Source organism: Macaca fascicularis, chromosome 2, assembly GCF_037993035.2.
Source record: "Macaca fascicularis isolate 582-1 chromosome 2, T2T-MFA8v1.1".
Lineage (NCBI taxonomy): Eukaryota > Metazoa > Chordata > Mammalia > Primates > Cercopithecidae > Macaca > Macaca fascicularis.
The window spans coordinates 4,606,429-4,631,879 of NC_088376.1; the positions used below are offsets into that span (position 1 = coordinate 4,606,429).

The 25,451-nt window shown below is 46.6% G+C and overlaps 1 long non-coding RNA gene across 4 annotated transcripts in view; it reads left to right on the forward strand.

The window, feature by feature from the left end:
• LOC107128772 (uncharacterized) overlaps positions 1-23,221 on the forward strand; it is a 41,604-nt gene extending 18,383 nt beyond the window's left edge. For 3 of the 4 annotated variants that reach the window (XR_010584854.2, XR_010584853.2, XR_010584855.2), the window contains one exon: positions 1,877-8,099. This is a non-coding gene — a long non-coding RNA (uncharacterized lncRNA). Of the gene's footprint in view, positions 1-1,876; positions 8,100-20,886 lie in introns of those variants that run through there. The other variant, XR_010584857.1, reaches the window with a different exon arrangement.
• The last annotated feature ends 2,230 nt before the right edge of the window (positions 23,222-25,451 follow it).

A 25,451-nucleotide genomic window follows, 5' to 3' on the forward strand; every position in this document is an offset into this window, starting at 1 on the left:
AGGATGAAAGTGACAAGTAGACTTGGATGTCTACAGACATGCTCCCTTGGCTGCCTCTCCGCATCCGGGCACAGGCTTTTTGGTGTCTGACGCCTTTGTCTTGCACCTTTTCGGGGGCACCCAGGGAGGTGAAGTGGTGAGCTCAGACAGTGGCTGGAATTTATGGGGCCAATGCAGCCCCTCTTCCCACCCTCGTGGTAGGAAGGGGAAGCATGATAAATTTCCTCCTGGGTAAACATCTTCACAGGAAGCATTTATCAAATGTCAACAGGGCCAGCAGAGGAGTCTGGGATCAGCCAGGCGGGATCGGCTTGCCCCTCCTCTCGCAGGCACAGGCTGTGGGTTTTCTCCTGTGCATTCACACCTTCTTCTGTCTTGAGTCCCATCTTCTCTCAGGCAGCTGAGCAGAGGGACAGGAGGACATATCCTAAAACAACCCAAATTGTTTTCTGTTTTTGTTTTTGAATTATTGATTCATTCTATTTTTAAAAGTTGTAGCATTATTTATAACAATCAAAACCGAAAACAACCTAAACATCTAACAATGAGGAAAGTTAAGTAAGTTATAACATATGATAGGACTCTTTTGCAGCCATTAAAATATCTGTATTCAAAGTAGTTAGAACATGACAAATACTTGTGTTATTAAGTGAAAATGGCAAGACAGAAAACTTCATCCACATGATGAGATCAAGTAGATATTTTTAAATACATAAAAACAGGGCCAGGAAAGATGGGTTAAAAAATTATTAGCAGGGCGACCAGGTGCCGTGGCTCATGACTGTAATTTCAGCACTTTGGCTGGCTGAGGCGGGAGGATCACCAGGGGCCAGGAGTTCGTGACCAGCCTGGCCAACATGGTGAAACCCTGTCTCTACTGAAAATACAAAAAACCAGCCAGGTGTGGTGGTGGGTGCCTGTAATCCCAGCTACTCGGGAAACGGAGGCAGGAGAATTGCTTGAACCCAGGAGGCGGAGGTTGCAGTGAGCTGAGAATGAGCCATTGCACTCCAGCCTGGGCGACAAAAGTGAAACTCCGTCTCAAAAAAAAAAAAAAAAAAAAAAAAGAAAGGCGGCAGCTGTGGCAGCTCGTGGGAGGGGAATGCAGAAACAACTGCAGCTAGATGGAACATAGAAAGAGCAGAGCAGAAAGCAGCATTCTTCAGGGGAAGGACAGGTCATTTCCAGTTGGGGGCTTGAAGAATGACTCTGGAAAGGCTTCCTGGAGGAGGTGGTATTTGGGCTGGGCTTTGAAGAAAGGGAAGGACTTGGGTGGGTCATGTGGAGGTGGGAAAGAGGGACCTGCCCCAGCTGTCAGCTTATTGCCAAGGCAAAGGATACCACTTGAGCCCAAGAACAGAAGACTCTTGGCCACTAGGCTATCAGTTAATTGTGCAGACATTTCAAGCTTCCATTGCATTGTCAATAATAGTCATGGGCCATTTTTTGCATACAAGATGTTGTTTGAATTTCACAAAAATTGCACGAGTCAGACAGAGCACAAATTATCATGTTCACTTTCCAGATGAGCAAACTGTGGCCCAGAGAGGTGAAGGGGTTTGACTTAGTCCATGAAGGCGGCCAGTGGGAAGGAGGGTACTGCACTCAGGTCTCTGGGCTCCAAGACACCTCCAAGATAAGATTGACCCTCTTCTGTCTACTCCACCCACAGGCTGTTAAAGGTGGTCTTTGGAACCAGAGGAACTTCAAGCTGGTGCCTTGGCCTCAATTGATGTTCCATTCACAATTGCCAGGACTCTGCAATAGCATCTTTAGAGATCCCCTGCTCCCATCTGACGGCTTCTAATCCATCCTTTCTAATCACATCTTCTACACAGAGTAACCTTTTTTTTTTTTTTTTTTTTTTTTTTGACAGAGTCTCGCTCTATCACCCAGGCTGGAGTGCAGTGGTGCGATCTCGGCTCACCACCGCAACCTCCGCCTCCTGGATTCAAGTGATTCCCCTGCCTCAGCCTCCCGAATAGTTGGGATTACAGGCGCCTGCCACCACGCCCGGCTATTTTGTATTTTTAGTAGAGAAGGAGTTTCACCATGTTGGCCAGTCTGGTCTCAAACTCATGACCTCAAGAGATCTGCCTGCCTCGGCCTCCCAAGGTGCTGGGATTATAGGCGTGAGCCACTGCGCCCGGCCCACAGTAACCTTTCTAAAGCCTAGATCTGAGCACCCCATGCTCTTGCTTAAAAACCTTCAGTAGCTGCCCTGCCTCTTTTGGGTACTGTTCCTTACCCAAACCTCTTTACCTGTTCTTCTAGGCCCTCCAGGATCCTTCCTGCCCTCTTGGCCCCCTTCCTTGCCTGCCTTCCCAGTGCTTCCTTTGTGTGGGACACTGAGTATCTTGCAGTTCCCAAAGTGCTCCAAGATGTCTCGTCATAGCTTTTTGCACACATGGATTCTAGAGCCAGACTACCTGGGTTTAAAATTCATACCCACCACTTAAGTAGCTGTGAGACTGAGAATAAGATCCTTAGCATCACTGTGTCTCAGCTTTCTTATCTGTAAAATGGGGATAATACTAGGACCCAATTTGTGGTGGTGTTGAACCAGACTCATTGACTTCATATAACACATCTAAGCCTGGTACATAGTAGGTGCTTAATAAATATTGTTGTGGCTGTTCCCTCTGCAAGATCAGCTCTCCCTGATCAGGTGAACTTAGGCAGGTTCTCTCAGGCTCCCTTCTCTGGTTGCAGCCTCCAGGAAGCCCACCCTAACTGCCTGAGGCAATTACCTCCCTCTCTGTCCTGCCTTCACAGAGGCCTGCATGCCTCCTCGCCAGAGAACTTGTCATTTGTGAGAGCTGGGCCCTGTCTGAGTCCTTGTGATGCTTGTCACATAGCCCCGCCCTGACACATCCTAGGTCCTAATGTGAAGCTGTGCAGGGAGCGAATGGCCTGCAGCGCTGCACGGAGGGCCTCTTTGTGGCACGGCCACCAATGTGTGTTGGGTGACTGACCACACAGACTCCTTTACTCCTTCGTTCCCCAGAAATAAAATGGACAACTGGCCTCCTAGTCTGATGGGGTATCCCAGACAAGGCAAGACCCTGGAAAGTGGGGCACGTTTTAGCAATGATTCCGAGCCCAGATTATTAGCCTGTTGGCCAGAGCAAGTTCACGCCGGAACCCCTCACTTCAGGCTCCTTCCCAGGCCCAGGAGCTCAAGTTGTATTTGTCATGTCATATTCTTTTTCTTAAAGACAGCCCTCCCAACTGTGCAAGCTTCAGGCCCCCCTCAATCCTGATATGCCCCGGAGTGAATGCCCCCATCCCCTGCCCTTGTCAGCTTCCTCGTGCTGTTGGTTTCCCAGCCCTTTTCTCTCTTTGCCCTTCGTATCTGCCCCTGAGTCGGGGAGGAGGACCAGGAGAGGAGGCCCCGGCACACTCTGTCGTCTCCTGGTTTCTCCACACTCCTGGGATGCCTGAAGAACGGCTGTGAGGAGTTGCCTGGTGTTGCCAAATCTCATGCAGATCACCTCCATCACCCACATCCCTGTTCTTCCCACAGGGTCTCTCTGGTCCTTAAAACCTCCCTCTTGGTTTTGGCTCTGAACAATGCCCCATCCCTCCCCATATACTCTCTACCCTCTCTGCCTCTGGTTCAGCCTCCATGAATGAAGTTCCTTGGACTTTGGGCTTTCAAGTCTCCTCCTTCCAGGTTGTGGCCTCTGCTTCCATAAACTCTGACTATGGGCAACAACTCCTGCCAGCCTGCAAGGCAGGCCTGTGACTCAGAAGCCCAGGCCTGTCCCTTGATCAAGTCGCTTGTGTGGGAGGAGGGCAGTGGGGTGGGGTAGGGTGGTGTTAGACACATTCAAACCATTTCCTTAGGGAGGAAATGTAATTTTCATAAATATGCTATTTGAGGGCTACCTATATACACCCTTTAAGGTGCAATTCTCAACCCTGGCTGCACTTGGGAATCGCTTGTGGAGGTTTATAATATACGGATGCCTTGGTCCTATTCCAGAACTGCTGTTTTAATTGGTGTGGGGTGCAGCCGAGGTAGCAGGCATTTTTAAAGCTCCCCAGGCGATTCTAACGTGCAGCCAAGGTTGGAAACTACTGCTTCAGGGAGCACATCCTGTAAACCGAACGCAGATAGAGGTCTTGGAGCAACATGGGTTTCAGTGTGAGTGCATGGCCATGCTTGGTTCCTTTGCCTCCCTGATTGGACTTGAAGAGACAGACCTCTGCTGGACTCCTGCGCCTATCCACTGGAGGGGACGCGGGCCCAAAGCACCTCACGATGGGTCACCACCCTGGCTCAGCTCTCCCCACACCTGCCACCCATCACCCCTGGGAGGATAGTTTTAGGGCAGAAACAGCAACTGTTAAGGAGCAGGGCCAAGTCTTCATTCTGGCACACTCTAGGCCCAAGTCAGAGGTCTCATTCTTGCCAGGCACCTGAGAACAGGGTTCGGGTTCATGTTCCAGCAAAGCCCCTGGCACTGCTCCCACACCTGCCCCTCCTTTTGCCTGTTCAGCTCAGTGAATTGCAACCCCTTGGCTGTTCGGCTTCCAAAAGTCACTCCCCACTGGACTCTGCCCTACTTCCCTCCAAATCCAGTCAGTCACCATGTTCTGTGCACGCATCCACTGAACATGCTCTAACCCCACCTTCTTCCCCAGTCCCACTGCCCGGGCAGTGGAATTTTCATAAATATGCTATTTGAGGGCTACCTATATTCTTCTCCTTCTTCGTGTCTTCTTCCGTAGTGTAGTGGCAGCGCCTGCATGCGCTTCTGGGCCGCTCTGCACTGTGATTTTCTTTCTCTATGCCAGATCAATCTTCCTGTCCTACTGAAGTTCCTCCTCTCTCTCTCTCTCTGTATATTTCTCCAAGTGATTCAAATCTGAAACTTTCTGGGATTTCCCTCTGCCTAGCACAGTGGTTCTTAAAGTGTCTTGGGAAGGCCAGAAGCATCATGATCACTTGGGAACTTGTTAGAAATGCACATTCCCAGGTCCCATGCAGACCCACGGAATCTGGGACTCTGAGGGTGGGCCCAGCAGCCTGTGTTCAAGCCCTCTAGGTGAGTCTGATGTGTGCAAGAGCTTGGCAGTCACTGGGCCGGACAGTTCCTGCCACATTCCCATGTGAATTGAAAGTTTCCCGCACGTTGGTCCCAATTTGCCTGTTCTGTCCAATTCCCAACTGTCCCATCTCCCATATCCCTTCCTATGGGACACTGCTCACACGGTTCCCTCTCCTGGAAAGCCGTTTGCCACTTCGAAGTATTGAAACCTTCAAGATCCAGCTCAAGCGTCATTTGTTTTGATGGATCCCAAGATTCATCTTACACGAACAATTTTCCTCCCTCCAGCCTCCACAGTATTATTTTTTGCATCTCGCTCTCTCTCACTCACTCACTCTCTCTCTCTGAAGGGGTTTAGCTTTTAATAAGCAGGGCTTCGTTCAACTGTGACTACACATGAGAGTCACTCAAGGAACTTTGAATACTTATACCCCGGCTACACGCCGGAGCAATCAGACCAGAATTTCAGGAGGCCTGTCGTCGTATTTCGAAAGTTCCCTTGGACAGGTTTAATGTGCCTCAGAGATTAAGACCCTCTCTTCTAAAGCAACCAGAGGGAAAATCGTGATGGGAAGAGATAAGAATTTAAAGTTAGGAGACACAGGTTCTGCTTAGGGCTCTGTCCCAAATGACCATTTAATCGGGGGCAAATCACTTCTCCTCTCTTGGCCTCTCTTGCCCAAACTGCAAAATGGGGCATTGTTTTAAATCAGTGGCTCTCAAACCCAGCCAATGCCTAGATGTCAACCCTGGGGATTCCCATGTAATCTGTCTGGGGAGCAGCCTGGATTGTAACCTGCAGCCAGGGGTGAGAACCCCTCTCTCAGGTCTTATCTAAGGGTCATGCAATTGTGTACAATGGTTTACTCTGGAGAGCAAGGCTGTCTGTCTCTTCAAATACTTGGACTTCTTTGCCTCAGCATCTCTTAACCTTTCCTCCTCCTAAGAAGAAAACCTCAGACCTGGTGTCGGTGATGCTGGGGCACGTGAAGTTTCCTTATCTGATAGCTTAAGAGCCAGGGTTATTGTGAGCCTATCACAGGCAGCCTGGTTGCGTGTGTTCGGCCAGGGTGGCAGGAGGCGGATTAAGGATCAGATGAAAATGCTCACCAGAGGCCTGGCAGGGGGTCACTGGGAGGGCTACTTCTGAGCTCCAAACACCAGCACGGGTAGGGGATGGGTTTTCTGTCAAGGCTGGGTCAGGCAGGGTCTCATGTAAAGGGCCGATGTAAAAAGAGACCTTGTAAAGTAGCAGAAGACGGAGATGCAGCCAGGGAAGTTAAGTTCTGAAACTTGATAAGTCAGTCTGCAGCCTGGGGTAGGCAGGATGATCCAGCAGCGGCGAGGGGCCAGGGATAGGGGCAGAGGAAACAGCTGCTTATTTAAGGGGTGGGGGTGGGGAAGAGAAGTAGAATGCCTGCAGAAGCATTCTCTGTGATGAAGGTGTTACTGATCCCTGGAGACACCCAACAGCCATCTACAGCAGGCTTCTCTGTTTATCTGCACATCACACCATCCCGTTTCCCTAGAAATCAGAGACCAGAGCAGAGACCTTCCACCTCAGATCTAGGAGAGTGGAAAAGGTGCTCGCCCAAACCATCATCCTCCCTCAACCTCCCAACGCCCCCACCCCCCAGCGCAAAATTAACTCTTTGCTTCCTCTGTGCTGTGCTTTTCTGCCGCCTGCCCCATAAGGATTTCTTCCCCTAAAGATGAGCTGGTTTCTAAGGCCAACTGTCCCTGGAGGAGGAAGGGGGCTGTGTTTTGCAGTGAGAGGTGATGTTGGCTTAGAGAGGCCCGAGTTGTTTTGCAGATGGGAAAACAGTCCTGGGGGTGCGGTGTCTGGTCCAGGCCAGCCCAGGGCGCCAGGACAGAGGTCAAGCGTCTGTCTGGAGCTTGGAGCACTAGACCATGCTTCCTGATGACTTTACAGTCTAAGCCATTGAGGAAGAAAAAGCACATGGAAAAGGAGCTTTGTTTTGACTTCTTGACACTGGCAGGGACCGGTTCTCCCTGCTGGGAAGATGAGAATGTCACACGGCCGTGGGTGTGATGTGTTTTCACCCCACACTCCCACCCTGGGAGGTGTCTGGTGAAGCCTGGGAGAAGGTAGTTTTCCAAGGTTAAGTCTCCTGGGGTTGCTCCAGGCAAATAAAGTTTTTGAGCTTGAATGTTGGTCAAATAAAGCTTTGTGGTCCCATGGAGGGAGAGAAGTTTCAACAGCCACCCACCTGGAAGGCCCGTCACGGCTTTGGAGGCGTCAGATCCCCTTTGCAAGGGCATTTGTTTGGTTGCCTTTGAGGTCAATGAATCAGAACAGTCTGAATTCCATCTGCCCTGGCACAGGTGAGGCGGGGGCAAAGGGTCATGTGAGGAAGAACAGGCACAAACGAGGTGGGACCCGGTGCCGCACCCGAGGTTGGGTTTGATGTGGCCCCAGCACACCGTGCAGATGGGAAAAGGTAGAAGGGTGTTTTCAGACCCCCAAACTGTACAGTAGTCAGAGAATCACAACGTTGGAAGAGACCTTAGATTAATTTAGTTATCTATTCCATTCAGATGACCCAACCTGCTGGCTTTACAGACAGAGAGACCAAGGTCCTGGGATGTGTGGTGATGGGTTCACCGTCCTCCAGGGAGTGGAGACCAGCCTAGGATGAGCTCTCCAATGCTCAGCCCCAGGCACTTTCTTTGGGTCCCTGGCTGCTTCCAGTCTTGCAACAGGACTCTGTGCCCTTTGGCTTGCTCTTAATATCCCTGACCTCTGGAGAGCCAGCCCCAGCTCTGTGATTTTTGGCAAATCTGTTAACCACGATGTCCCTCAGTCCAACTCAGCTGGGAAGCCAGGCAGGACGCACGGCTCCTGGGAAGCCAGCTATGGCACCCTCTGGCCCTTCTCTGCCAAAAACCCCACAGCTGGGAAAGAACTGACTGGGGAGAGTTTGAGACGGCTTGGCAACACCCCGATAGAGGCTTGGCTGGTGCATACCCTACTCCCCCTACCCAAGAAAGCCCCCAAATAGGAGGACTCTAAAAAAGAAACATCCTAAATGATGAGCCTTCACAAGGAGATTTTCACTGGTTCCTTCCCACAGCAATTCATAGGATGTGTTTTCAGGAAAAAAAAAAAAAAAGTAGGAAAGGATTGTTATGAGGCCAGACATGGTGATTGGCCCAGGAGAGAATGAGCCAAGAAACAATTGCCAATGGCAACAAGTAGGCTGCCCATAGAAACTCACAGAACCCACAGTTTAACATGTTATTACTTTCCTTATTTCCTCCAGAAAAGTTTAGCGTGGCACACCCCTAAGGACTATTCTTTTCCTTAATAAAAGCGGGAAAATGTAGATTCGGAGTAGGGAGGCTGTTGTCTTGGGCCAAGCAGCAGGGAGGTGTGGGTGGCGTAAGAGAAACTCCGCCGGGGTATGGTGGCTCACACCTGTAATCCCAGCACTCTGAGAGGCCGAGGCAGACGGATCACTTGAGGTCAGGAGTTCGAGACCAGCCTGGCCAACATGGCGAAACCCCGTCTCTACTAAAAATACAAAATTAGCTGGGCGTGGTGGCGGGTGCCTGTAATCCCGGCTACTTAGGAGGCAGGAGAATCGTTAGAGCCAGGGAGGCGGAGGTCGCAGTGAGCCAAGATTGCGCCACTGCATTCCAGCTTGGGTGACAAAGTGAGACTCTGTCTCAAAAATAAATAAATAAATAAATAAATAAATAAATAAATAAATAAAAAAGGAAAAAAAAAAAAAAAAAGAGAAACTCCCGGTTCATCCCTCCTGTCCGGGGCTCAGCTGTGCCACGTAGGCTGTTTGCACAGGTGAAGATCAAGGCTGCATGTCTGTGTTGTTCAGGCAGCCTCTAATGGCAGCCTGCCAGGTGAAAGCATTGGCCAGACCCTTGGCTTGATACTGGGCTAGTAATGCACGTCTGTGGTTGATGGATCATATTACCTTTTGAGCCCCAGTGGGGAGATGAGCAGAAGCCACCAGTCCCGAGATATGATACAGTTCCAAGTCTCTCCAGGAGTCACCTGAAGTGAAGTGCACAAGGAGGAGAGAGCTCTGCCACCTGAGGCTCCCTTTCACATCCTGGAGACACCTCTTTTCAATGATGGAGCTGAGGCAGCTGGTGGGCAGGCTCAGGCAGAGCACCTGGGACTTATCAGGTGCACTGGGATGACACTCATGCCCAAGAGCGGCTTGGAAGCTGACTGGACAGAAAAGGTTCAGAAAGAGTGTGGCGAATACGTAGAGGTGATGGGTCACTCTGGCAGGCTGTCAGCATGAGACAGGTCCCCGCTGTGGAGGGGAAGGGCTGCAGGTACAAGAAGGTATAGGCAGCTAGGGCTTTCTCTGCCCCGCCCAGCAAGTGACCAATGTGGTCAGGGTCACAGAGCTCAGAGATTAAGAATACAGGCTTTGCAGTCAGACGGGAGGTACTGACTCAACCACTTTCTGGCAGTGTGAACATGGACAAGGTTATTTAACTCCTTTGAGCCTTAGTTTCCTTGTTAACTGGGTGGAGATTAAAGTACCTAACTCCCAGGTCATGTTGAGAACTCAGTACAACAACATATATCACATATTAATCATAGTGCCTAGCATTCAACATAAAATTGTTATTATTCCCACTTTTTTTTCTTTCAGGGATTATTTTCAGACCTCACGGAGCTGCTAGCTTATAGAACAGGAGTCTGTTTGTTGGCAGCCAGGAGCGATACAAGAGGGGGAGGACAGATTCTGCAGCTCCATTTCGTGGGCCATCACCTGTCTTTGTTCCTTTTTCTTCAGTAGGGTACATGGGAGCAATAAGGCAAGGACACCTCAAGGGTGACCCTTGGTTACACGAAGTCTTATAGATGCTTCCAAAGCACAGAGGCTTCCTCCTCCTCAGGATGTGGGCTGGAGATGAGGTCCCCCATTCCCTGCTCTTGCTCAGGCCATTTTCACCAAGGTTCCCTCTCACACAGGTCCCTCACAGCTGGCCTCATAGTGTGGCAAGGGGCCCAGACATCTAAAGTTAGATCTGGCCAGGCAAAGCCTTGAGGTCCCAGAATGCCCTGCCCAGAGCCAGGTGTTCTCACAGTGAGGCCTTGGGCTTATAGACCTGAGTATTTCCCATGGGAGATACGTGGTCCCAGAGCTAACTCTTCATAGGGGCCTATGGATTGTCCCTCTGGCTTTGAGCTGTGTTGCACCTGTAGGTGCTGATTTACATGAGGATTAGGAAAATGCTACACTTTGAGGTAGCCTTAGGGAGGGGCTAGACATCTTCATCACCTCTGAAGATGGCTCAAGAATCAGAATAAGGGTTTGAACAGTATTTCCACAGGTCAAGGGGCAACTCTCTTCCTCCCAATCCCCCCATAGATCTCGGTTTCACCTCAAAATAAACACTGAACAAAGATTTCAAGAAGAACTGAAGGGAAGGGAGCAAATTATGGATCTTCCTGGGGCAATTGTAGGTCTCGGTCTGAACCTGACTCAGTATGAGTCCTTAAAACAAACTATGGCAGAGACTACTAGCAGCCAAGGCCATCTTGTTCTCGTCTTCCTTGTCACCATACAAAATATATTTCCCATACGCCCTTGCAGCTAGGCATGGTCATGTGACTGAGTTGTAGCCAATGGAACATGAGTAGGAGTGATGGGCACCACCTCCAGGCCTGGTTCATCAAAACGTCTCAGGTTCACTCCTATGTGTTTTTTACTGTCTTGGACAAATAAGGATAATGCACAGGCTACCCTTGAAAGCCATTTATTATAATGACAGTGTTCATCCAGCCTTGATTCCTGTGGAGCTGAGTGGAGGAGAGCCCCTGGGCTGGCTCATTCACCAGCTCAAAAATGATATAAGACTAAGAAGTAAACATTCATTGGATTGTTATGAATTTTGGGGTCCATTTGCAACAGCAGTGCACTTATACTAACTCATATAGGATCACACCTTTGTCTGAGCTAGAGAGACAGCCCCTAGTCCATGTCCTGTATAAATCTATAGAGTCTCTTCTATTTCTTTTTTTTTTTTTTTTTTGAGATGAGTCTCACACTGTTGCCCAGGCTGGAGTGCAGTGGCATGATCTTGGCTCACTGCAACATCTGGCTCCCAGGTTCAAGTGATTCTCCTGCCTCAGCCTCCCAAGTAGCTGGGATTACAGACACCTGCCACCACACCTGACTAATTTTTGTATTTTTAATAGAGACGGGGTTTCACCATGTTGGCCAGGCTAGTCTTGAACTCCTGACCTCATGTGATCCACCCACCTCAGCCTCCCAAAGTGCTGGGATTACAGGTGTGAGCCACTGCACCCTGCTCTATTCTAATTATTCACAGTAATTATATTCTATTATATAAAATGGCTATAAGCATTGAATTAGCAAAACTGAGCCATTGCTTCTAGAGGAAATACAGGCTTCAGTTTCTGTGAGCCACTAGTCACAACATTTTTGTGAATGATCAACATACAAACTTGTTTTGTGGGTGTTTCTGCTTAAAGACACCATATTTAAATACACTGTTGGTTCCTTAACAATGAACTCATAGTCAAAAGCATTATAACTCTGCCTGAATGAAACTTATCTAACACACACATGATTTGCTCCCTAAGGCACATCACAGCCTTCTTGCACTTAAAACACTAGATAACACATCAGCAATCTGCTTGGGGACCATTTTAAACAGTTAAATCACCAAGAAAAGCATAAACACGCAAAAAATATGGCATGAAATGGACTGCAGAAAAGACACTTGTTTACAGTATGATAGACAAAATGAGAAGGTGGAGCACCACCTTGCTTGACCTCAGCCGGGAATGCATGCATCGTGGGCCTCAAGTATTTCACCTGTTTGTGCAGGTCCAGGAATTACCTTGAAAGAGCCATGGAGGTAGGAGACGGAACTTGACTCTGGAGGTGGGGCTTGGACACTGGAGCAAATTGAGTACTAGCTAAAACAGGTCAGGGGCAGAAGCATCTCCCCATGAGACATACCGGCCAGTGTGCCCTGTCAGTTTACCATTGCCATGGCGACACCCAAAAGTTACTGCCCCTTAGCATGGCAACCCGGGAGTTGCCACTCTCATTCTAGAATTTTCTACATAAACCGCCCCTTAATTTGCATATAGTTAAAAGTGTGTATAAATATGAGTGCAGAACTGCCTCTGAGCTGGTACTCTGGGCACACAGCATATAGGGTATTCTTGTTCTGCAAAAAGCAGTACCTCTGCTGCTGCTGTACGCTGCTGCTTCAAAGTTGCTGTTTAACACTGCCGATTCACCCTTGAATTCTTCCTGGATGAAGCCAAGAACCCTCCTGGGATAAGCCTCTATTTTAGGGCTTGCCTGTCCTGCATCACCATGAGTATGGACTTCAGGACTACAAAGAGGTGGATTTGCAAATATAGAATCCACGAATGATGAAGATAGACTATCACTGAGTACCACTGAAATTCTCTGACCTGATATCTTCATATGCAGATCCTGGCTGGTAAGGAGGATTGGGAGCAGGTGGATTGCTGGAAGTATCAGGCTAATACTAGGAGAATGGGGTGGGGTGCAGATACCTGTGTGTGGCTCCCAGTGGGTCAGTACCTGCTGCCTCTGCTAGTACTGCTCATGCAAGAACATCTGTGGCTGAAGATGGCACCAGGGTCTGGCCATCAGGCTGCAATTAATTTAAAAGTGATGGAGACTGGCAGGATCCAGGATAACCAAGTTCTTGGCGGCTGCTTTCTAAGAAGGACCAAATCATGAGACAATTTTTAGTCACATGAATGCACCGTGTTCTCTCTTACTTCAAGACTTTGCACATATTGTTCTCTCTGTGTGAAACTCCATACCCTTTCTCTTATTTTTCTTCCTCCCATCGTATTGCCTGCCTTCCACCCATCAAATCTTGGTCAGTTCTTCCACATTTAGATTCCGAGTTTGGATTAACTGGTCCAGCTTTATGCCGTTTAGTATCCAAAATATTCCCTCCAGTTCATGGTATCATGTACTTTCTCTCTCCCTGACTGAACTGTAAACTCTATATGGGCAGGAAATGTATCTATTATTGTATCCCAAATAAAACTGCCTTAAATAAGGATGGTGTGTGCTGACTCTTAGAAATAAATATTTTAGAGAGTAAGTCTTAACATTGTTTTAATTTTGTAGCTTGGGGATGTAACCAATGACCCAGTTTCCTTTGCCTTCTCTGCTCCAGCTTCTGTGTGTCAGCTTTACCCTAAGACAGGCTCCTACTTTGGTTACAGGTTGTCTGCTAAGACTCTCCAGGTGACTTGCTTTGCTGTGCCATGTGCTGAGAAAGAAAGAGAGCTGATTGTTCATCCTCTAACCATCAAACAGAAGTCCTGGGTTTTTGTCTGACTGCATGATCTGAAGTCATGTGCCTACCTTTGAACTGTAGAAAGAGGAAATGGATTACGCATTAATCTAAATGATTAATTTAAATCTTGGAGTTAGGATGGGATCAGTTGTATGAGACTGGTATAGCTGCTCTGAAGGAGAGGAAAGAGAGGATGGGTCTTGGGGAGGGCAACCATAGTATTTGTAGAGTGAGGGTGGCAGGAGGAAGGACTGGTGGCACGAAGGCCCCTGAGAGAGCAAGTCCTAGACAGGGATCCTAGGCAGGCTATTAGAGAAGGGTCTAAGACACCTGGACCAAGAGTGGAACCGTTTACTTCTTACTGAAGTAGAAGAATCTGCAGCAAGGCAGGCACTACTTTTAGGATGAGGGTGGAAGCAGAGCTAGAACACAGCTATCTAGGGGACGATGGCAATGTGAGATGAGGTTGGAGAGTTGGGGACAGGCCAGATGATGCAGAATTTTGGAGGCCATTTTAAAATTGGGGAGGATTAAACATGAGCACCGAAGAAGCTTCAACTTTTGCACCGAGTGATAGGAATGTTGCTCATCTGTCAAAAACCTTTATTGTTAAACACACACACACACACGCACGCATACATACACAAGCATATACACACACATGCACACACATGCACACACATACAGACACAGACACACAGACACATACACGCACATACATATACACAAACACACACCACAAACACACACATACACACAAACACACACACACATACACACAAACACACACATACACACAAACACATACATACACACACATACACACATCCACATATCCACATACACACAGATACATGGATGCACATACACATACACACACATACACACATACACACACACATACACGCACATATACACATACACATACACACACATATACACATATACACACATACATACACACACGTACACACATATACACATACACACATACACATACACACATACACAAACACACGTACACACACATTCACATCTACACACACATACACACATGTACACGCACGCACACATGCACACACACACAAATAGGGCAGCTGCTCAGATGTGTCTACAGACTGATTGCCAGATCTTTGCTTCTTCCGGAGAAGTGATTGTTTAAGACCGGGCTCTTCAAACTGGGTTACATGGTTCCCTTTTGGAGTGGTGGCCCAGGGAAGTACATTAAACCACAGGATAAACTTGTCATATCTTTATGGGATACGTTTACTTAGTGGTAAGTAATTTGAAATATTTAGATAGTAAAACGAAGATACAAAGATACATTATAATGTTGTAGGATGTAAATTCTGCATGCTTTTTTTTTTTTCTTTTTGAGACAGTGTCTCACTTTGTTGCCCAGGCTGGAGTGCAGTGGTACAATCTTGGCTTACTGCAATCTCTGCCTCCCAAGTTCAAGCGATTCTCATGTCTCAGCCTCTTGAGTAGCTGAGACTACAGGTGTGCACCACCACACCCGGCTAATTTTTTGTATTTTTAGTAGAGACTGGGTCTTACCATGTTGGTCAGGCTAGTCTCGGACTCCTGACCTCAGGTGATCCACCCACCTTGGCCTCCCAAAGTGCCTGGATTACAGGTGTAAGCCACTATGTCTGGCTTCTGCATGCATTTTTAAGCTCAACATTAGGCTTTAGGTAATATTTGAGTTTGGGGGTAAGCAAGAGGGAGGCTGGGATGAGTGTATAGAATATGCAGGACCCTTTCTGGCTTGTAACTGGGGGTCTGATTTCATTTTTCTCTGCCACTTGGGGTCCTTTCAGGGAAAACAAAAACCACTGGCTCCCGTGGGCAGAGCTGCTGATGACTGAGCTTCAGGGCTGGCTGCTAACACCACTGTTTTATGACACTACAATACCATAGCTCCAGGTTAGGGGGCGAAGTCCCTCCTCCTTTCACCGCATAATAATAAGATCCTCAGGGACTCTGGGCAGGTAATAATGGCCCTTGGATCTATCCAAGACAGAAGCATCTGCATTCGGTGTGCTTCAGCTAGTTCTTCTACAGTGAGGTAAGTGCTAGAGCCTGCCCAGTGTCAAACACATGCCCTCTGAACCTCTGGCGGTGACCCGAGTGAAGGGTGGGGATGGGGCCTGGGCACCTCCTCCACATCCTGCCTGTCACTAGCTTCTGTGCAGTAAAGGTTATGTTTGTTTGAGGTCATTGCCTTTTCTTTTCTTTGTCTCCCTTTTCTTTTTCATAAATCTCCGTTCTTGGCACCCTTCTCCCCCTTACCAGTACACTTTCTGTTCTCTGCATTTCTTCTGGACAATGGGTGCTAAGCTTTTAATTGTTGTGCTTTTTCTCCGAGTGGCCACTCAAATCAGGAGGGACGTGTCTACTTGGTTATTCAATGAGTTTTTGTTCCTGAGGGCTATAAGGAGGTGAAAGGATTTGGAATTCTTTTTCTTTTTTTTATGAAGAACTTTCTCTGTTCTTCCTTGGGTAGTTCTTCAGTGATCAAGCCCTGGGGGCGATTAACCTCTTGATATCTGTGAGGGTTTGAAACTTCCCGCATGTGCCTCAGCAACGGCCTCCCCTGGTGTGTGTTTTGAAATTCTGCAGGGTGGCCTCTCTCCTACACAGTGGGACCTGCTCTATGTGGACCTGAGAGAGGAAGGAAATGTCAGGCAGGTGGAGCTATGAGCATTACACAGAGGAAACAGTCAAAATGTCACTCTCTAACTAATTCAAGTGTAATAGAAATTTAATAATGTACAGTGAGCCATTTTGCATTTATGTACCATCTTTCATCTGACCTTGGAAAATATTAATCTTTTCAGGTCCCTGGTCTGGTTTATGCTAAGAGTCCTGCCTATGTTTTGTTTTGTTTCTTTTTTTTCCCTCCTCCCTAAGGCAAAGAAAGAGTAACTGACTTATTCAAGTTTGTACAATAGCTCCTCGGATTTGAGAGAAGTTGGTGTTGGTGTTATTTTCAGGCCCTTGGGACAGGAGAAAGGGTTGGAAAACAAAGATCACTTTTCTCTGGCCAAATGGAGTCACCCAAAGAAGTACCTTCCTGATGGGCCGGCTCTTCCTGGTGAACACATCAATTCAGTTCAACAATATGAGAACAAAACAGAAAAAGACCAACGTGACCTGTGCTTTTCACGTGTTTCTGGTGAGAGGCGAGGGTGTGGCATGGCTTTTTGCCCCCAGGATCTCTGACTGTCAGCTTAGGAATTTTTCTGTTTTATTTTGCGTATGCTGCTGGACACTTGCAGGACCTATTTCAGCAGGTCTTTGAAGGTAATGGTGTCAGAGTTTGGGGGTAGCATGAAAATGCCAGAAACATTCAAGAAGACAGGGTGGGGTGTATTCCTGTACATGTATTTTGGTGCTACATGTTCTTCCTGATCCCAATTCAACTTTGTCCATGGAATAAATGAAATGCTTCTGAAAGCTAAATTTCTATCACTTATGGATCTCACTTGGTAAGGTTTGTGATCACTTGATCTCTCTATGAATGCCTATTTATTTATTTATAATTTACATCGAATCTATTGCTACAAGAGACGTTAGGGATCTTGTAACAAATGTTTTCAGTGAAAACGAAAGATCAAAACAACAGAAAAAGAGAGGGGAAAATGTACTTCAAGTGGTAACGAATATAGCCACTATGATTGCGTAGAAGCTTTAACACTAAACCTACAGCAAAAGACGCATATGGAGAGAAGGAAAACCCACCAAGTTACGTCATGAGTTTTTTCCGGTAGAAAGAAGAAATGAGAAACTTGTCTAGCACTGTATTGATTTCTGAAATGAATTTATATTAAAGACCTAAATTCAAGGCACACGGAAAAAACACAATGATTATATTTTTGGCAGCACTTTTGCAACAGATGTCACCGTGTGTGTGTGTGTGTGTGTGCGCGCGCGTGTGTGTGTAGGATGCGGGTGGGGGGCAATTGTGACATTTCATCACTCTCAGGAATTCTCTTCTATCCTCCCTCTGCCTTTGAGGATGAGGGGGTTTAGGGTGGGTTGGGTGCAGGCAGGCAAGTGTCTTCATTACAGTTTTTGGTTGCAGGCAATAAAAACTGTGTCAAGCAGAAGGGGAAGGCTTTCAGAGGATGCAGTAGGAGAACCATTGTTCTCCTACGTGGTTTTAACCATGTTAACCTTGGTTAACACCCAGCATCCTGCAGCAGGTCCTGGTGGACAGTCCCTTGAGGGCTCAGCAGCTGATGGATGGCCTGCAGCTCTTCCTTCTGGTCTCACTCTGTCCAAGACAAAATCCCAGAAGAAGTCGAGGCAGCAAAGCTTAGGTCATATGGCAGCTCCTTGGGTAGGGGATATCAAGGGACAACCCCACTGAAACTGCACACAATAAGGAGAGAGAAGTCCCCTAGAACAAACTGGAATGCTGTTATCAAAAGAAGGACTTAGTTCCGGCAGGGCACTCTAACTCCAGCCCAAAATGGCTTTGCTTAAAGAAATTCTGTGATTCAAAAGTAAAGCTGCTTTTCACAGTATTCTATTATCTGAGCTATCCTAGTGATATTTTCATGCTTAACTGACCTGATGGTTGTCCAGTGATCAACCTGAGAACCTGCAGAATATGCACGCTTTGTCCTCGGGAAGGGGCCCATTGGGCTGCTTTGTTCCTGGGCCTGCTGTGACAAATGACCACAAACAAGGTGGCTTAAAATAGCAGACATGCAGCTGGGGGTGGTGGCTCATGTCTGTAATCCCAGTACTTTGGGAGGCCGAGGGGGGCGGATCAAGAGGTCAAGAGATCGAGACCATCTGGCCAACATGGTGAAACCCTATCTCTACTAAAAATACAAAAATTAGCTGGGTGTGGTGGCGGGCACCTGTAGTCCCAGCTACCTGGGAGGCTGAGGCAGGAGAATCCCTTGAACTGAGGAGTCAGAGGTTGCAGTGAGCTGAGGTCGTGCCAGTGCACTCCAGCCTGATGACAGAGAGAGACTCTGTCTAAAAAAAGAAAGAAAGAAAGAAAGAAAGAAAGAAAAGAAAGAAAGAAAAAAAAGAAAGACAGAAAGAAAGAGAGAGAGAGAGAAAGAAAGGAAGAAAGGAAGGAAGGAAGGAAGAAAGAAAGAAAACACAGCAGACATGTGTACTCTTACGGTTCCGGAGGCCAGAAGCCCAGGTATCCACAGCCCATACTCCCTCAGAAGGCTCCAGGGAAGAATCCTTCCCTCCCTCTTCCTAGCTTCTCATGGAAGCCAGCAATCCTTGACTTGCCGGAAGCCAGCAATCCTTGACTTGCCGCCGCACCCTTCCAGTCTCTGCCTCTGTTGTCAACATGGCTTCCTTGTGTGTCTGTGACCTCACACAGCACTTCCTTCTCTGTATGTTTTTCTTCTTTCTTAAGGATATTAGATTTAGGGCCCACTTCAATCCAGTATGACTTCATCTTAAAGTATATTTTAATTACATTTACAAATACCCTATTTCCAAATAAGTTCACATTGTAAGATTCTGGATCGACGTGCTTGTTGAATGATGCTATTCAACTTCATACAGGCAGAGAATGGAGTTTGCTCTTCTAGTGGTTGAGGAAGTCAAGTTTAGATACAAAAGAAAAAATGGATCTGATCTGAAATCCAACAAGAAGGAAGGTTTCTTCACTGAAAATTAACAGGGACTTCTTTTGGTTTGACTCAAAAAATTTTAAATGTGCTTGGATTTTAAAATAGGAAAAAAAAGGATATTGTAAGATTCTTAGAGGCCAGGAGTGGTGGCTCATGCCTGTAATCTCAGCCCTTTGGGAGACTGAGGCGGGTGGAGCATTGGAGGTCAGGAGTTCAAGACCAGCCTGATCAACATGGTGAAACCCCGTCTCTACTAAAAATACAAAAATTAGCCGGGTGTGGTGGCGCACGCCTGGAATCCAGCTAGATACCAGGTACAGGTCTGGTCTCTCCAATTCAGAAAAAGAACAGAAACTCAGAAACAAGGTGCGTGTGTCCCTCTCAGCTTTTCCTCTCACTCTGGGGTAAGTCACACAGATGTGGTTCCCATGGCAACCCCGAGGCATGACCACCAAGACTTCGCCGGGTGTAACTCAGCTATTTTTTCTACTCTCATGTAACACAGCAGACATATGGAGAAATGCAATGTGGCTTTTTATTTTTCTTGATGCAGGTCTGGCCTGTAGGATTAGGGCATGGGTTTTGAGCAGTGAGGCTGGGATGGTGGACAAGGGCCAGATGGTCCGCGTCGGTGAATGCCATGCTAAAGGTGGGCTTTACCTAGAAGGCCTCTCTTTCTCAAACTGTGGTGTCAGACCACCTACACCCAAATCCCTTGTGGATACATGTTGAAAATGTAGATTTCTGAGCTCCACCTCAGACCTCCTAAAGCGGAATTCAGGGAGTGGCTCATACATTTGCATTGTTTCCAAGCACCCCAGGAAATTCTTGTGCGAACTAACCTTTGAGAACTACTACTACAGGCAATGTGAGCTTGGCAGGTGGTAGAAGCCTTGTGTCTTAGCAAGAATGTTTGATATTAGAGGAGGCGAACAAAACTAGGAGGCTGTTTACTAATCCAGCATTTTAACAAAACACTGATTATTATGCTCACTCTGTGCCAGGCACTATTTTAGTTGCTTTAGAAATACTAACTTACTTAATTCCCATATGTACCCCAGGAATAAGTTCTGTGATTACCTCCATCCTCTGGTGAGGAAATTGAAGCACAGAAACTTGCTGAGATGAAAGGGGTAGTGACCTGCTTACTGGAGGAGGGACTTGAGGAAGGGGACACCAGATGTAACCAAGAGGGTGATGGAACCATGAACCAGAACCCGAAGCTGGAAGGCGTCCTGGTGCTTCTGTATCTGTGTTACCAGTATCTTCCCCTGTCTGTTGTGAGCTTTTTCAAGGTAGGGATGCTGGAATCCATCACTCATAGCTTCCAAAATGCAGCACATGGCAGACTGCACAAGCACCAGACTCAAAACTGGGGGGTCAAGGTCCTAGAATTAGCTCTGTCAATAACTTGCTGTGTGGTGAGTTCCTGAGTATCACTTTCTCCATCAGTAAAGTGAGGGTGGTGTTGGATATGTGATGTTTCTCCCAGTGTAAAATGGGCAAAAGGCCACAGGGTTGCACAGCTCTGGGATGGGGGTGGATGAGCATCCACTTGGCTCTCCCAAAGATGATTTAAGCCCATTTAAGCATGGGCTTCAATAACTGGACCAGTCAGTGAAAGAATGGAGGGCTGAGGTAAGGATTCTTTTTTGCGTTATTTGCCAAGTCAGAGCTGAGAGGCATGAGGATGGTCGATGTCCTTCTTGGGCTGCTCTGCTCCTGAGCCACATCCTTGGTTAGCCCATAAGGTCTGGAGTTTTGAAAGGCACCGGGGTGACAGGGCCCCATTCACAAGTCTCTAGGCCACTCTAGGAGTTCCATAAAGATCCCAGAAGGCACTGACTGCTCTTGAGGACCTCATGATATCTTTTTCCTTGCAGGCCCATCCTACTCATTCAGTAAACCCTCAGACTTCAGACTGGAGCAGAACACAGTTAATCTCCTGGGCCACCGTAGACCTGGCCACTCCCTACATCTGCACAGCCACATGTGGCCGCTGAGCACCGGGAATGTGGCCATAAGCCTGAGATATTGAGACGTATTGAGATGTGCCGTAAGCATGAAACAGTCACCAGCGTCTGAAGACGTGGTGTGGCAACGGGAATGTAGAATAGCTCATTCACAGTTCTTAAATGCTGATTACGTATTGAAATGATGGTATTTTGAATATATTGAGTTAAAGGATATTTTAAAATTAAGTCCACTTGTTTTTCAAACTTCTTTTCAGCATGGCTATTAGAAAATTAAAAATTAATGTATGGAAACCCTGACCCACAGTGCCCCCAATATGATTGTATTCGGAGATAAGGCCTTGAAAGCAGTGAATAAGTGAAAAATGAGGCCATGTCAGTGGGCCCTCATCCAATCCGACTGGTGTCCTTCCTTATTTATTTATTTTTTTGAGACAGAGTCTCGCTGTGTCACCACGCCGAAGGGCAGCGGCACGATCTCGGCTCACTGCCACCTCTGCCTCCCAGGTTCAAGTGATTCTCCTGCCTCAGCCTCCCCAGTAGCTGGGACTACGGGTGCATCCTTACTTATAAGAAGAGGAAATTGGGCACAAAAGGAGATACCACAAGTGTCGTAGGGGAGAAAGATCATGTGAGGACACAGCAAAAAGGCAGCTGGCCGTCACAAGTCCGGAGACCTCAGAAGAAACAAGCCTGCTGACACCTGGATCTTGGACTTCCAGCCTCCAGGACTGAGAGAAAATTAGTTTTTGTTGTTTAAGCCATCCAGTCTGTGGCTTTTTGTTATGGCAATGCTAACGAACTAATACACTAGCCTATTTCATGGTAGAACTGGAGAAAGCCTGGTGACAAGAGAACAATTTCCCCACGGCCAGAAATCTGGCTTCCTGGGTCCATCTGTCGGGACCTGAAAGACAGCTATGAATGTTTCTCACGTTGCCTCTGCCTCAGATCAGTGTCTGTTTTCCAGTCCCATGTCCATAGTGCATGCCCCTCTGTCTCCTCTTCTAGTAACAGTCTTTTTTCTTCTCTGACACATGACGAAGATTTAAGCAGCAGCAGCATCAGAGAACTGTGTTTTGAAGATTTGAGGGAAGGGTTGACCTCAGGATTTTATACCAGGTTTGTGTAAACACACAAGATTCTTTTTCTCTCTGCCCCCAATTGAATCATCACGCCCATTCAAATGAAACATGAAGCCATAAGTATTAAAATATGCATGAGATTTTGAACATGTTTATTGGGAAAAAGAATTTTGTTTTCTAGAAAACTCATTTCCGTTGGACAGTGGGGGTCACCAATAGGTTGGAAGGGAGAGTGCTAAGCTAGATGTCCTCTAGGGTCTTTTTCTAGTTCTAAGATGAACAAATCTATAATTCCTGGTTCAGAGTTTCACTCACCGTCCATGGGACCTTTCTCAGGGATGGAGAGAGAGGATTCAGATCAGATGCATCCCTGAGTGTGAGCCTCAGCCACGGCTTCATCTCAACAGACATTTGCCCTCTAGAAACACAGTTAAGGTCAATCCCTTTGCCAGGAAGTCAAGAAATTGCCTTCTCAATGAGGCCAGTAAAATCGGCATAAAAGGCCTCCAGAGACATCAAGTCTCCCTAGAGAGACTTTCTAAACTTTCTGACCATGGCATCTATGTGCTGGCCTGAACCCAGAATGCACTGAAGGAAGAAAAAATACAAAAGACGATGATAGACCCAAGGATTATCTTCTTGGCATTCCCTAGAACAGCTGTCTGGCAAATGTTACACCACGTCTGAGATTATTTTAGAAACTTTGTCTTGAAGAAGAACAAGGAGAGAGAATACCAGACAGATTTGCCCTCATTTTTTGTCACAGAATAAGAATTTCAAGGACATTTTTACTTTCAGTGACATCATCCTGGCAATGCTCTTTTCATTTTTTGAAACTTAAATCGTGTCACATCTAATAAATTTATAGCTGTGTGTGGTTACAGCAACGAGTTGGTACCAACGGCTATTTAGGTCTTCTCCTCCCTCTTCTTGTTTCTTTTCCTCATCATCAGGATAATTAGACTATTCTACAGATGTTTTAAACAAGAGAATTTCACCAAGTCTCACTAGAAACCTGTCCTAAATGAAATTCGTATCTAGTGGCAAAATGTCAAATGATATTTGCTTTCCTAAATTTCTTTTTAAGCCTCATTTTCTGCCCACATGTCATATTTTCTGTGTTCAATGAAACAGATTATGCCAGAAATGAGAAAACAAAATTACAGCAAGACAGTGATCATAGTATAGTATCATAAAACTGAGTATAGGCCTGGGGTCTCTATCTATGGGAATGAACGAGAGCTTGGCTTAGCATGACCCCCTCACCATGTTCTTGTTCAGATCAGAATTCTAAGCGAAGGGGCTGCTTGTGAACATGCATCACTTATGTTAATGTAACCTCTGAACTATGGATGCTTGTCTCACAGTCACCACCTGAAAATGCCACCTTAGTCATTCTGAGTTTGTGTGTCTGTGCGTATGTCTGTGTGTGTGTGTGTGTGTGAGGTACAGTGAAGGCCTCTGTGGAATGAGGTTTCCTTTTCAAGAGGTAGCTCTGGCCTGAGAAGCTGAGAAGAGTATTCATTACTTGTCAGGGATGAGGTGGCGTGGGGTTGCAGGGTGAGATGTGATGGGAGAAGGAACTATGGGATAAGAAAGGAATGTATCCAAAGGCCTGAGTTCTAAATTGGATTCAATTTTCTTTTTCCTAGTGAATCAATGTAAAAATGTTGGTTAGATTCCCAGGCTAGCCCATAGACGCTTGTTGATGCATGATGTAGGGGATATACTACGCATTTTTTTCTATTATTGTTTTTGTTTTGTGTATGTGGAAGGCTGTGTGGGGGGGGCGACGCACACGCTTGGTTACATTAGCTTGTGTATGTATTGGTTACATTATATGCTAATTATGGGGAGTTTTGTGACTAGTTGGGAAATCTAATTATAATTTGTAACATTATTGCCAATCTCTAAATGATACTTTAAAATAAAGAACTTTTGGGGATGGGGGCGGTGGCTCACGCCTGTAATCCCAGCACTTTGAGAGGCCAAGGCGGGTAGATAATGAGGTCAGGACATCGAGACCATCCTGGCTAACACAGTGAAACCCTGTCTCTACTGAAAATACAAAAAATTAGCCAGGCATGGTGGCACACACCTGTGGTCCCAGTTACTCGGGAGGCTGAGGCAGGAGAATCACTTGAACCCGGGAGGCGGAGGTTGCAGTGAGCCGAGATTGCGCCACTGCACTCCAGCCTGGTCGACAGAGCAAGACTCCGTCTCGAAAAAAAAAAAAAAAAAAAGAAAAAGAACTTTTGGGACATAGTGAGATTGTGAGTTGGAGACAGCCTGTTCTAGTTGAAGAGGATGGAGGGTCATTGCAGCTTCCTGTGGAATGCTGCGGAAGTGCTCCAAGCATCCCTAGGACATGGCATTTCTTTGGGAAAGGAGAGTTGAAATACAGATCCAAGTTAGGCACAGCATACAGAGAGAACTTGACGTCTGCAGACTTTACTCGCCTTTCCCAAAGGAAATGGAGACGTGCTAACTGCCTGTCTCATCTGATTCACAATCTTCATTTTCTTTTTCTTCTGCCTTTCCCAGGTTATATTAAGTTTAATTATAGGTTCGCTAGGTGTTATAGTTTTCCTAAGGTTTGTAAGAAAAACACACTTTCTGATCTCCCCACGTGCATGAAGACAATGAAGAAGGGAGGGAAGGAGAGAGGGAGTGAGGGAGGGCGAGCCAGTCATTGGTAGACAGAAGAGTCATACACTGTATAACATTTCATTGGAAATTCAGCAGAATTTAGCAGAAAAGCAGTAGACAGCAAGGAGATATAACAGGAAGGTATATTGCTCTGTGTGGTGGTAAGCTGGTGCTGATTTTGTTTATCTTACGTGCTGGATGGATGATAGCACATTCATTTCTGGTTGTTCTCTCTTTTAAGGAAACCAGCACTGACATCACAGACTTAGATTTTGTATTTTTTTTAAAAAAAACATTTATTAAAAGGTTCTTATGGATGGAAGCTATTTCAGAACTCTTCAGTGTTTTGTTTTTCAGAAGTTTTTTTTCATCGAGTGAGTCAGATGTAAAGGTAAAATGAAAGAGCTGCTGTTAACTAAAGGTTGACTGTAAACAATGAAGCCTCATAAATTTAAGCTACTGGGATGTAGGACTGATTTGCAGACATTTGTTGCAAACAGGGCTTTCTAGAAGCACACCAAGCTGTCTCAACTGACAGCTTGTCCTTGGTTACTACCCTATCCTTGAGGGAGGTAGGCTATTTCCTGGAAGAAGTGACAAAAATACGTTTAATATCCCCCGCTTTCACTCGCGTCTGGGAATTTTCTTTGTTTATTTTGAAATAATTACATGCTTACAGGAGAGCTACAGAAATAGACAAAGAACTTTTTAACCTGAACCTAAACACTTGAGTGTGTAATT